The sequence below is a fragment of the Scyliorhinus torazame genome, chromosome 6 (genome assembly GCF_047496885.1).
Source record: "Scyliorhinus torazame isolate Kashiwa2021f chromosome 6, sScyTor2.1, whole genome shotgun sequence".
NCBI classification, from domain to species: domain Eukaryota; kingdom Metazoa; phylum Chordata; class Chondrichthyes; order Carcharhiniformes; family Scyliorhinidae; genus Scyliorhinus; species Scyliorhinus torazame.
The window spans coordinates 51,209,802-51,222,077 of record NC_092712.1 but is presented as its reverse complement, the minus strand read 5'-3'; the positions used below and the strand labels follow the sequence as shown (position 1 = coordinate 51,222,077).

At 49.1% G+C, this 12,276-nt stretch overlaps 1 long non-coding RNA gene across 1 annotated transcript in view; it reads left to right on the top strand.

The window, feature by feature from the left end:
* Window positions 1–12,276, top strand: part of LOC140424784 (uncharacterized) — a 91,662-nt gene that overhangs the window by 41,840 nt on the left and 37,546 nt on the right. The window lies entirely within an intron of this gene.

Below are 12,276 nucleotides of genomic sequence, written 5' to 3'. Positions count from 1 at the left end.
AGGCCCTCCATGGTATCTTTACACTGTTCGGTTTCCCCGCGTACATACACAGTGATAGGGGGTCCTCCTTTATGAGCGACGAACTGCGTCAATTCCTGCTCAGCAAGGGCATTGCCTCAAGCAGGACGACTAGTTACAACCCCCGGGGAAATGGGCAGGTAGAAAGGGAGAACGGAACGGTCTGGAAGACCGTCCTACTGGCCCTACGGTCCAGGAACCTCCCAGTCTCCCGCTGGCAAGAAGTCCTCCCGGAGGCCCTCCACGCCATCCGGTCACTGCTCTGTACAATCACCAACCAGATACCTCACAAACATCTCCTTGTTTTCCCCAGGAAGTCGTCCTCCGGGACCTCGCTCCCGACTTGGCGAGCAACACCCGGACCCATCCTGCTCCGAAAACACGTGCGGGTGCACAAGTCGGACCCGTTGAGGGTCCGCCTGATGCACGCTAACCCCCAGTACGCCTACGTGGTGTTCCCTGACGGCCGGCAAGATACGGTCTCCCTACGGGACCTGGTGCCCGCCGGAACCCCATGCGCACCCGAACCACCCCCCCCCCCCCCCCACAGCACCTCACAGGAGGGTCAGTCCTCCCGCCGCCCCTGCCTAGGCCCTCCCACCCACCGCCGTCCCCAACAGGTGCCCCCCTCTCAGGTCAACCGTTTGCCCCACCAATGCCATCTAGGGGTGACGAAGCTGCCATGGAGGCCGAAGCCACGCTCCCGGAGTCGCAGACGCCTGGACCCCCACCGGAATCATCACCGAGGCTCAGACGATCCAGGAGGATGACCAGGTCACCCGACCGACTGATCGCTTCAGTATAACCGATCTGCAACTGTAAATAAACACTGACTGTATATATCTTCCACAATTGTAAATATTCTCTACGCCCTGTAAGGAGGTATCACGGTACCTCCATATTCAATCATACCATGTTGAATGCAATTGTAACCACTGGCCACCACCCCCGCCGGACTCTTTTTTAACAGGGGGTGAATGTGGTATTATCAGGTATTGCAGTACCCGAGAAGCTGAAGCCCATTGGTTAAACCTAGGAGTTTACCATTGGCTGTATAGTATGTAGCTCTGCCGAGACAGGCGGGGTATAAGAACCGGTGCCGTCCCAGCAGCCCTCATTCTGTACCGAAGCTGCTGGGGAACAGTTCTAGTCTATTAAAGCCTTCAGTTATGTTACAACCTCGTTTTAATAGTTATTGATCGTGCATCACCTCTCAATAAATTTCTGAAAAGACATCAATGGAATGTGTCATTTCAATTGGGGATTGGGGGAGCGAGAATGGATGGACAGAGAGGCTCCCATTTGCCAGTTACTCTTTCCAGCCCGTCTGTGAGGTTTGGGGCGAACTGTGGGTGGAGGGGATTGTTAAAAGTGTTACCTTTTTTATAATATAAATTTCGAGTACCCAATTCATTTTTTCCAATTAAGGAGCAATTTAGTGTGGCCAATTCACCTGCCCTGCACATCTTTTGGGATGTGGGGGTGAAACCCACGCAAACACGGGGAGAATGTGCGAACTCCACACGGACAGTGACCCAGTGCCGGGATCGAACCTGGGACCTCGGCGCCGTGAGGCTGCAGGCCAACCCACTGTGCCACCGTGCTGCCCAAAGTGTTACCTTGACGCTGCCGGCACTGTAATATTTGCAATTCCTGTGACGACTGCGTATAAAACCCTGCTGCACATTCCCCCTCCCAGCTATAAAGATGGCAGCCGTGCATGCAACTGTGCATGGGCAGCAGTGGCAGCAAACACAGCCAAGCTGCTAAATGCATCTTCAGTCGGTTCTCTGCCCTACAGCACATGAGAAATCAAGTTAGGATTTTATGACAAACATCCATCTCCCATATTAATTTTTTCCCAATTCCAGCCCAGAAATGATCAGATTTACTCAGCTCAATATCGTTGCTTGCCGTGACAGAATTTGAATTTTAAAAGGACCCACTGTTGAGAAGGCCGTTGCATAAACATAGATCATAGAACATACAGTCCAGAAGGAGGCCATTCGGCCCATCGAGTCTGCACCGACCCACTTCAGTCCTCACTTCCACCTTATCACCCATAACCCAAAAACCTCTCCTAACCTTTTTGGACACTAAGGGCAATTCAGCATGGCCAATCCACCTAACCTGCACGTCTTTGGACTGTGTAGTGATATGCATCACTGTATATACACAAGGGGTTAAGGCAAATACACTACAACTAAGTAACCACTAGAGGGAGCACCAGAGATGTGTATGTACATAGACAAACAGGAAGTAGCTTCTCTTCACAGGAACGGCAGCTGGTGAGCAGGACACAGACAGGCAGCTCAGATGTAACATAGTATAAGTGCTGGAGAGAGAACAAACTCATAGAAATAAATCATCCACTTCAACTGTAAGACCACAAACTTTATTCAGACACAAGGAATAAGACTGTGGGAGGAAACCGGAGCACCCGGAGGAAACCCACGCACACACGGGGAGAACGTGCAGACTCCGCACAGACAGTGACCCAGCGGGGAATCGAACCTGGGACCCTGGCGCTGTGAAGCCACAGTGCTATCCACTGTGCTACCGTGCTGCCCAGCTAGTTCTCACAGCTCTATCTCAGCTAGTTCCCAATACTACTGTTTTAAAGAGGGCTGTTTTTGTGACTGGGAATGGTGGACAGTGGATCTGCTCGGTTCAGATGGTGGTGCTGTCACCTCAGGGGCAGATGGTTGTGAGCTTGAGGCCAACACGATGAGAGAAATCATTTCAGTCAATGCATTGGTGCCATTCTTCAACACATTAGTGCTGTGGGAGGTGTTTTCCTGCAGATGAAATGTTAAACTGTGCTCCAGCAGTTCAAATGGAAATTGAGGATCCAATGACACTGTTCAAAGAAGCACATAGCAAAGAACTCTCCCTCAACCAATGGCAGCAGAAAACCCTCATTATTCATCTCATTGCTGCTTGCAGGACTTTCATCAGAGCACAGTGATTGCCCCATTACATACTGAACGTGGCTGAACTCCAAAGGTCTTCTGTGTGAGACACTCTGACACATTACAGCAGACGTGAATGCTTTTTTTTTAGCCGCAAGCAGTCTGGTGAGAGTTTTCAATGCAATGATATCTCATGATCATTATGGTATTTGGTGTACAAAAATGTTTTTTCAAATTACTGTTGCGTTAAAGTAATGCTCCAGCAATCTTTCCACAAACGTTCCTCATGAAGTTGACAATGACTCCCATTTTCTGGCCCATTTCAGCATCATTGTTTAAACTAGGTGTAAGGCACTTTGTCCTACTTATGAAAGCACTTTCTGAAAACTTCGCAATAACATAGATGAAGGAAATCAAACATCCCTCAACACCATCACCCTCCCCCTACCTCCCACCCATCTCTGAATGAACATAATAGAATTGGCCCAAGGATAGTTGAAAGAGTTGTGCCAGCCAGACCTCACAACACTCTATTCAGTACTAATCATCTGTTTATTATGAGATTTTTAATAGTCTTTTGGTTATTTTACGAACCAGGGTACTTTTACATTCATCTATAATCTAATTATTATCAATACCCTGGATGCTACCATTGACCAGAAACTAAACTGGACCAGCCATATAAATACTGTGGCTACAAGTGCAGAATAGAGGCAGGTAATTCTGCAGCGATTGACTAATTTCTTACCTCCCTGAATACTGTCCAACACCTACAAGGCACAAGTCAGGAGTGTGATGGAATGCTTTCCCCTTGTCCGGATGAGTGCAGCTCCAACAACACTCAAAAAGCTCAACACCATCCGGGTCAAAGCAGGCCATTTGATTGGCACCCCATCCACAAACATTCAGTCCCTCCATCTCCGACGCACAGTGGCAGCAGTGTGTACCATGGACAACATGCACTGCAGCAACTCAGAAAGTCTCCTCAGACAGCTCCTTAACATCCACAGGGGCAGCACGGTAGCATAGTGGTTAGCACAGTTGCTTCACAGCTCCAGGATCCCAGGTTCGATTCCCGGCTTGGGTCACTGTCTGTGCGGAGTCTGCACGTTCTCCCCGTGTGTGCGTGGGTTTCCTCCAGGTGCTCCGGTTTCTTCCCATAGTCCAAAGATGTGCGGGTTAGGTGGATTGGCCATGCTAAATTGCCCTTAGTGTCCAGAAAAAAAGGTTAAGTGGGGGTTACTGGGTGACAGGGATAGAGAAGAGATGTGAGCTTGAGTAGGATGCTCTTTGTAAGGGCTGGTGCAGACTCGATGGGCCGAATGGCCTCTGTCTGCCCTGTAAATTCTATGATCCCACAACCTCTGATACTTAGAAGGGCAAGGGCAGCAGATATGTGGTATTACGGTCCCGGACCAGACCCCAACGTGTGCTAGGATTCTGGAAGGAAATCCCAATACTTTATTTAATTTGTACGACTATGGGGAAAGGGTACTTCGCTCCAGGAGTGATTCCACGCACAAATAAGGATATGGTAAAACAAACTTTATTACTAACACAAGAGTAAAATATCATCACACAAGAAAATAGCTTCCAATTACCTGTTAAACAATGCTTAAGAATGACAAACACTAATTCCTAACTGCGATCTCTTAGCTCCACTCAATAAAACCCACCTCAGGTCCCAATCCACTTTTAAATAGAGTTAGCCAACCCAGGAATACTTGATGTAAAGCGAGGGGCGTCATTCTCCGCCGGCGGGAGTCTCCGTTTTGCCGGCGCCCGGGGGTTTCCCGACCCATTGACCGGCCGGTGTTACGGAGACTCCCGCCGGCCGGTCGGGGCAGAAATGTGGCGGGGCGGGTAGGAGAATTTCGCCCCTAGGTCTTGGATCAATCACTTTGAGAGAGAATTCCTCCAGGAAATAACTTGCAGAGTCTTGCCTTTTTAAAAACCTCTGTTGTGTTCACAGGCCAAAGTCACTTTCCTTGAACCGCTGGGAGAGAAGAGGTTAATCTATTCACAGACAGATCCAAAACTGAACTGAAACTCCAGAAACTGCATCAGCCCCTGGCTCCTCCCATTAACTTAATCATCTTACTAAGCTGACACAATGGGCGGGATTCTCCGATTGCCGACGCCGAAATCACGTTCGCCGATTGGCCGGAGAATACGTCTTTACATTGAATTTGGATGCTCCGCACCCTCAAAAATGGCATATTTGCTGACTACACCCCACGCCTTCGGGACGGCCTCAGGATGTCACCTGAGGCCCTCCCCCGATGCTCCCACCCCCGATGGACCGACTTCCCGGTGGTGTCGGTCACGTGTGCTCACAGGTTCCGGGGACCTCGCGTGGCGGCTGCGGACTGCGACCAGTGCCGCCACAATCAGGGAGTGGGGTGGAGCCGATCCGCTGGCAGGGTGGGCCTCGGCAAGCTCGGGGAGGGGGACTGGTGGGGTGTGGACTTGGGGTGTTTAGGGGATTACAGGGGGTCACTATCTGGCAGGCCAGGTCCACGCAAGGCTGGCGCCGCAGGTCGCCGCTGTGCACTTGCGCGGCCACGGACCCGGCAATTCTCCGTCCATATCTGCAGGTAAAGCCAGGGGCTTTACATGGTGCGGCTGCTAGCCCCCCACCGGGCGGAGCATCGGTGCAGGTTGCCGGCGACCTTTTGGTCGGAAGACCAGACGCATACTGCGGACATAGTCTCAAAATCGGAGAATCCAGCCCAATGTATCAAATTAACTATTCCCCAGGGAACACTCTTTCTATAATCAAAATGTAGACTTTTACGATGCTTTAATTGCACCTCTTGTGGCCGCAAAGCCCGCAAACCAGGATTTTTAAAAGCATGACTGCAGCAGACATATACTAAGCTAGGCTTTTACCCTTCCTGCACCGAATATCTATAATACAATCTATAAAGAAATTCCTCCATTCATCACAGTGGGCACACCACCATCTACAAATACTCCTCCAAGTCACTCACCATGCTGACTTGTGGTTCAAGAAGGCATTTCACCACCACAGTCTCAAGAGAAATTAAGGAGTGGGCAATACATGCAGGCCAAACTACTGATAGAATCATAGAATTTACCGTGCCGAAGGAGGCCATTCAGCTCATCGAGTCTGCACCGGTCCTTGGAAAGAGCACCCTACCCAAGCCCTACGCCTCCACCCTATCCCCTTTATCCCAGTCACCCAGATGCCCATATCAAGTGAAAAAGTAATTAAAACTAACTTATCCTCAACAATGTTCCATTGCACTTCTGCTGCATACTCTGTACTGACAAGTCATTGTACATGAAATGCTATAGAAATCAGCCTATGATTACATTGATCTCTGCAATCACCTTGTCACAAGATGAGTATCCATTGTTAGGAATGTGGGCAGTTACCAAGATTAACAGTGATCTTGAGATTAAAATAAAATAACAGACAAGTAACAAGACCTGCAGGCATCTAGAGGAATAATGAAATGTGATTTGCCTATTAACAAGATTAACAGGGGTCTAGAGACATTGAGGTGTGAATGGCCACATCAGAAACATTGTTTACCAGAGATCAGTGGGGCTATACAAATGATAACTTCTAAAGGCAAAGAATGTGAGAGAGGTAGACAGCAGAATGCACAGAGGGGAAGATCAAAGAGACTAAGTGGTATAAATGCTAGCACACGGTGGTGAAGGTGGAGGTGCACGAGGCGCTGCATAAGAGATGGCAGGAGAAGTTCGAGGACATGGAGAATCGGTCGAGGGGGAGGAATCTGCGGATTCTGGGTCTCCCGGAGGGAGTGGAGGGGTCAGATGCTGGAGCATATGTGGTCATGATGCTGAACACGTTGATGGACGCGGGTGCCTTCCCGAGGCCCTTGGAGCTGGATGGGGCCCACCGAGTCCTGGCGAGGAGGCCCAAGTCTAACGAGCCGCCGCAGGCGGTATTGGTGCGGGTCCACCGCTTGGTGGACAGGGAGTGTGTCCTAAGATGGGCAAAAAAGGAGCGGAGCAGCAGGTGAGAGAATTCAGAGGTCCGTCTATACCAGGACTGGAGCGCGGAGGTGGCCAAGAAGAGGGCCGGGTACAATCGGGATAAGGCGGTTCTGCTCAAGGAGACACAGCCTGAGTGAGTGAGACACAGACAGAGTGAGAATTTGATGCAGTGAGGTAACCAGGAAAGGTAAGTGGTTAATCTAATTTTGTTGTTTTTCAGTTGAAAGTGCAGTGTAGATTAGTGTCTGATTGGCTGAAGCTGCCCCCACCCTAATTGCTGAGAGGCAGTTATCTGGCAGTCGCCTGAGGCCTGTTAAAGGGCACAAAGGTACACATTGTATTCTTCTCTTCGAAGTTTTAGTGTGAGTCATCCTAAAGTCTGTATAAAATACACACAGAAAGCACACTTAGTAAGCATTGCGCTGGTCAAGGAGACACAGCCTGAGTGAGTGAGACACAGACAGAGTGAGAATTTGGTAATTTGGTGCAGTGAGGTAATTCGGTGAAGAGTGGGAGAAGGTGCTTTTTCCCGACTGTTTTGTTCTCTCTCTTTCTCCGGGCCTAATTTCGGGAGCCGTTCGGAGGCGGAGGAGCAGTCTCTGTGAGTATAAAAACCTAACGGCAACTCCGTTTTCCAGTTTTTTCCCCCAAAACTGACGTCAGAGGGAAGCTGTGATCTGATTGGTTGATAGCAAATCTGCCCCAAATTTAAAAAAAACACAGCTAAACTCGTAAACTTAAAGTAATCTAATTAATTAATTAGTGATGGCTGGTCAGGTGATGTGCTTGAGCTGCTTGATGTGGGAGCTGGCAGATCCCATTGCGAGCTGCAGCGACCACATCTGCAGTAAGTGTTGGCTGCTCGAAGAGCCCCGGCTCAGAGTTGATGAGCTGGAGTCTGAGCTTCAAACATTGAGGCACATCCAGGAGGGGGAGACTTACCTGGACACTGTGTTTCAGGAGGCAGTCACACCTGTCAGAGTAAGTAGTTTAAATCCTGCCAGTGGCCAGGGACAGCAGGGTGTGACTGCAAGTCAGGCAGGTAAAGGGAACCAGCAGTCAGGAACTCAGGAGCCTCAGCCCTTGACCCTGTCCAACAGGTATGAGGCACTTGCTCCCTGTGTGGATGGCGAACAGGGCTGCAGGAAGGATGAGTCAGCTGACCAAGGCACCATGGTTCAGCAGGCCATTCAAGGGGAGGGAGTAAATAGGCAAGTTGTAGTTGTAGGGGATTCTATTATCAGGGGTTTAGATAGTATCCTTTGTGAGCAGGATAAAGAGTCCCGCATGGTATGTTGCCTGCCCGGTGCTAGGGTGCGGGACATCTCTGACCGGCTTGAAAGGATACTGGAGAGGGAGGGGGAGGATCCAGTTGTTGTGGTCCATGTCGGTACCAACAACATAGGCAAGTCTAGAAAAGAGGACCAGTTTAGAGATTATAAAGAGCTAGGATTCAAATTAAAAAACAGGTCCTCAAGGGTCATAATCGCCAGATTACTGCCCGAGCCACGTGCAAATTGGCAGAGGGAGGCAAGAATAAGGGAAGTTAACACGTGGCTGAAAGAGTGGTGTGGGAAAGAGGGGTTCCTTTTCATGGGACACTGGCATCAGTTCTGGGACAGGGGGTCCTATACCGTTGGGATGGTCTCCACCTGAACCGAGCTGGGACCAGTGTTCTGGCGAAAAGAGTAAATAGGGTGGTCAATAGGACTTTAAACTAGAGATTGGGGGGGAAGGGAAAGTCAGGGAACCAAGAGGTGAAGTAATCAGTGGGAAGTGTAGCTGCTTAGGAATACAAAAAAGCACGAAAAGACAAAACTCAGGAGAGGTTACGATAGTCCCAATCCCACAAAATATGACACAGTGTATGGAAAGGCTCAGTAAACCAAGGTCCACCACACTAAGGAAACAAAAAGGGACGGTCAATAGAGAATAGGTGATATATTTAAATGCGCGCAGTGTACGGAACAAGGTAGATGAGCTTGTGGCCCAGATTGTGACTGGCAGGTATGATGCGGTAGGCATCACAGAGACGTGGTTGCTGGGGGTTCAGGACTGGCATTGAAACATCCAGGGATTCACAACCTATCGAAAAGACAGAGAGGTGGGCAGAGGGGGCGGGGTTGCCTTGTTAATTAGGAATGAAATTAAATCAATAGCACTAAACGACATAGGGTCAGATGATGTGGAGTCTGTGTGGGTAGAGTTGAACCACAAAGGCAAAAAAACCATAATGGGAGTTATGTACAGGCCTCCTAACAGTGGTCAGGACCGGGGGCACAAAATGCACCACAAAATAGAAAGTGCATGTCAGAAAGGCAAGGTCACAGTGATCATGGGGGACTTCAATATGCAGGTGGACTGGGTAAATAATGCTGCCAGTGGACCCAAGGAAAGGGAATTCATTGAATGTTTACAGGAGGGCTTTTTGGAACAGCTTGTGATGGAGCCCATGAGGGAACAGGGCATTCTGGACTTAGTGTTATGCAATGAGCCAGACTTGATAAAAGATCTTAAAGTAAGGGAGCACTTAGGAGGCAGTGATCATAATATGGTAGAATTCAATCTCCAATTTGAAAGAAAGAAGGTAGAATCAGATGTAAAGGTGTTACAGTTAAATAAAGGTAACTACAGGGGCATGAGGGAGGAACTGACGAAAATCGACTGGGAGCAGAGCCTAGTGGGAAAGACAGAAGAACAGCAATGGCAGGAGTTTCTGGGAGTAATTGAGGACACAGTACAGAGATTCATCCCAAAGAAAAGAAAGGTTATCAGAGGGGGGATTAGGCAGCCATGGCTGACAAAGGAAGTTAGGGAATGCATCAAAGCAAAAGATAAAGCCTATAATGTGGCAAAGAGTAGTGGGAAGTCAGAAGATTGGGAAGGCTACAAAAACAAACAGAGGATAACAAAGAGAGAAATAAGGAAAGAGAGGATCAAATATGAAGGTAGGCTAGCCAGTAACATTAGGAATGATAGTAAAAGTTTCTTTAAATACATTAAAAACAAACGGGAGGCAAAAGTAGACATTGGGCCGCTCCAAAATGACGCTGGTAATCTGGTGATGGGAGACAAGGAAATAGCTGAGGAACTAAATAAGTACTTTGCGTCAGTCTTCACAGTAGAAGACATGAGTAATATCCCAACAATTCAGGAGAGTCAGGGGGCAGAGTTGAATATGGTAGCCATCACAAAGGAGAAAGTGCTAGAGAAACTAAGAGGTCTAAAAATTGATAAATCTCCAGGCCCAGATGGGCTACATCCTAGAGTTCTAAAGGATTTAGCTGAAGAAATAGTGGAGGCATTAGTTATGATCTTTCAAAAGTCACTGGAGTCAGGGAAAGTCCCAGAAGATTGGAAAATCGCTGTTGTAACCCCCCTGTTCAAGAAGGGAACAAGGAAAAAGATGGAAAATTATAGGCCAATTAACCTAACCTCGGTTGTTGGCAAGATTCTAGAATCCATTGTTAAGGATGAGATTTCTAAATTCTTGGAAGTGCAGGGTCGGATTAGGACAAGTCAGCATGGATTTAGTAAGGGGAGGTCGTGCCTGACAAACCTTGTTAGAGTTCTTTGAAGAGATAACAAATAGGTTAGACCAAGGAGAGCCAATGGATGTTATCTATCTTGACTTCCAAAAGGCCTTTGATAAGGTGCCTCACGGGAGACTGCTGAGTAAAATAAGGGCCCATGGTATTCGAGGCAAGGTACTAACATGGATTGACGATTGGCTGTCAGGCAGAAGGCAGAGAGTTGGGATAAAAGGTTCTTTTTCGGAATGGCAACCGGTAACGAGTGGTGTCCCGCAGGGTTCAGTGTTGGGGCCACAGCTGTTCTCTTTATATATTAACGATCTAGATGATGGGACTGGGGGCATTCTGGCTAAGTTTGCCGATGATACAAAGATAGGTGGAGGGGAAGGTAGTATGGAGGAGGTGGGGAGGCTGCAGAAAGATTTAGACAGTTTAGGAGAGTGGTCCAAGAAATGGCTGATGAAATTCAACGTGGGCAAGTGCGAGGTCCTGCACTTGGAAAAAAGAATAGCGGCATGGACTATTTTCGAAACGGTGACAAAATTCATAATGCTGAAGTGCAAAGGGACTTGGGAGTCCTAGTCCAGGATTCTCTAAAGGTAAACTTGTAGGTTGAGTCCGTAATTAAGAAAGCAAATGCAATATTGTCATTTATCTCACGAGGCTTGGAATATAAAAGCAGGGATGTACTTCTGAAGCTTTATAAAGCATTAGTTAGGCCCCATTTAGAATACTGTGAGCAATTTTGGGCCCCACACCTCAGGAAGGACATACTGGCACTGGAGCGGGTCCAGCGGAGATTCACATGGATGATCCCAGGAATGGTAGGCCTAACATACGATGAACGTCTGAGGATCCTGGGATTATATTCATTGGAGTTAGGAGGTTGAGGGGAGATCTAATAGAAACTTACAAGATAATGAATGGCTTAGATAGGGTGGACGTAGGGAAGTTGTTTCCATTAGCAGGGGAGACTAGGACCCGGGGGCACAGCCTTAGAATAAAAGGGAGTCACTTTAGAACAGAGATGAGGAGAAATTTCTTCAGCCAGAGAGTGGTGGGTCTGTGGAATTCATTGCCACAGAGGGCGGTGGAGGCCGGGACGTTGAGTGTCTTTAAGACAGAAGTTGATAAATTCTTGATTTCTCGAGGCCATGATTGAATGGTGGAGTGGACTCAATGGGCCGAATGGCCTTACTACCGCTCCTAGGTCTTATGGTCTTATGCATCGGAAGGGGGTGAAATTTGGGGTGCTGCAGCCGGCGCAACTGTGGGTCACGTTTAAGGACCGGCACCATTACTTTGAGACGCTGGAGGAGGCGTGGACCTTTTTTCAGGCCGAAAAGTTGGACACGGACTGAGGGTCAGTTATGAGGGGAGGTCGTGGGGGGCTACTGTGGTTACTGTGCTTTGGGGGATGTTCTATTCTGTTCTGTATTGTTTCCTTGGGTGCTGGGTGGGGTAGGGTGAAATGGTTCGAAGTGGGGATTTTGTGAGAGTGTGGGCGTCGGTGATTGGAAAGACGGGGCCCCGTTGGGGGGAGGGGAGATGGGAGGCCCAAGATGGGGGAGCTGGGATTAGGCCGCAAAAGGGAGCTGCGCCAGCGAGGGCGGGGCCGGCCTGATGGAAAGCGCGGGCTTTTTCCCGCGCTAGGGAAGGAAAGGGGCAGGGCCAGGGGGGGAGGGCGGTGTTGGAGAGGAGCGCCCGCTGATGGACAGGAGGGGGAGGGAGACTACCACACTGGGGGGGTCGATAGAGTGGCGGGTGTGGCCGGGGCCGGCAGTAGTCAGCTGATTTACGGGAGTACTATGGGGGGAGCA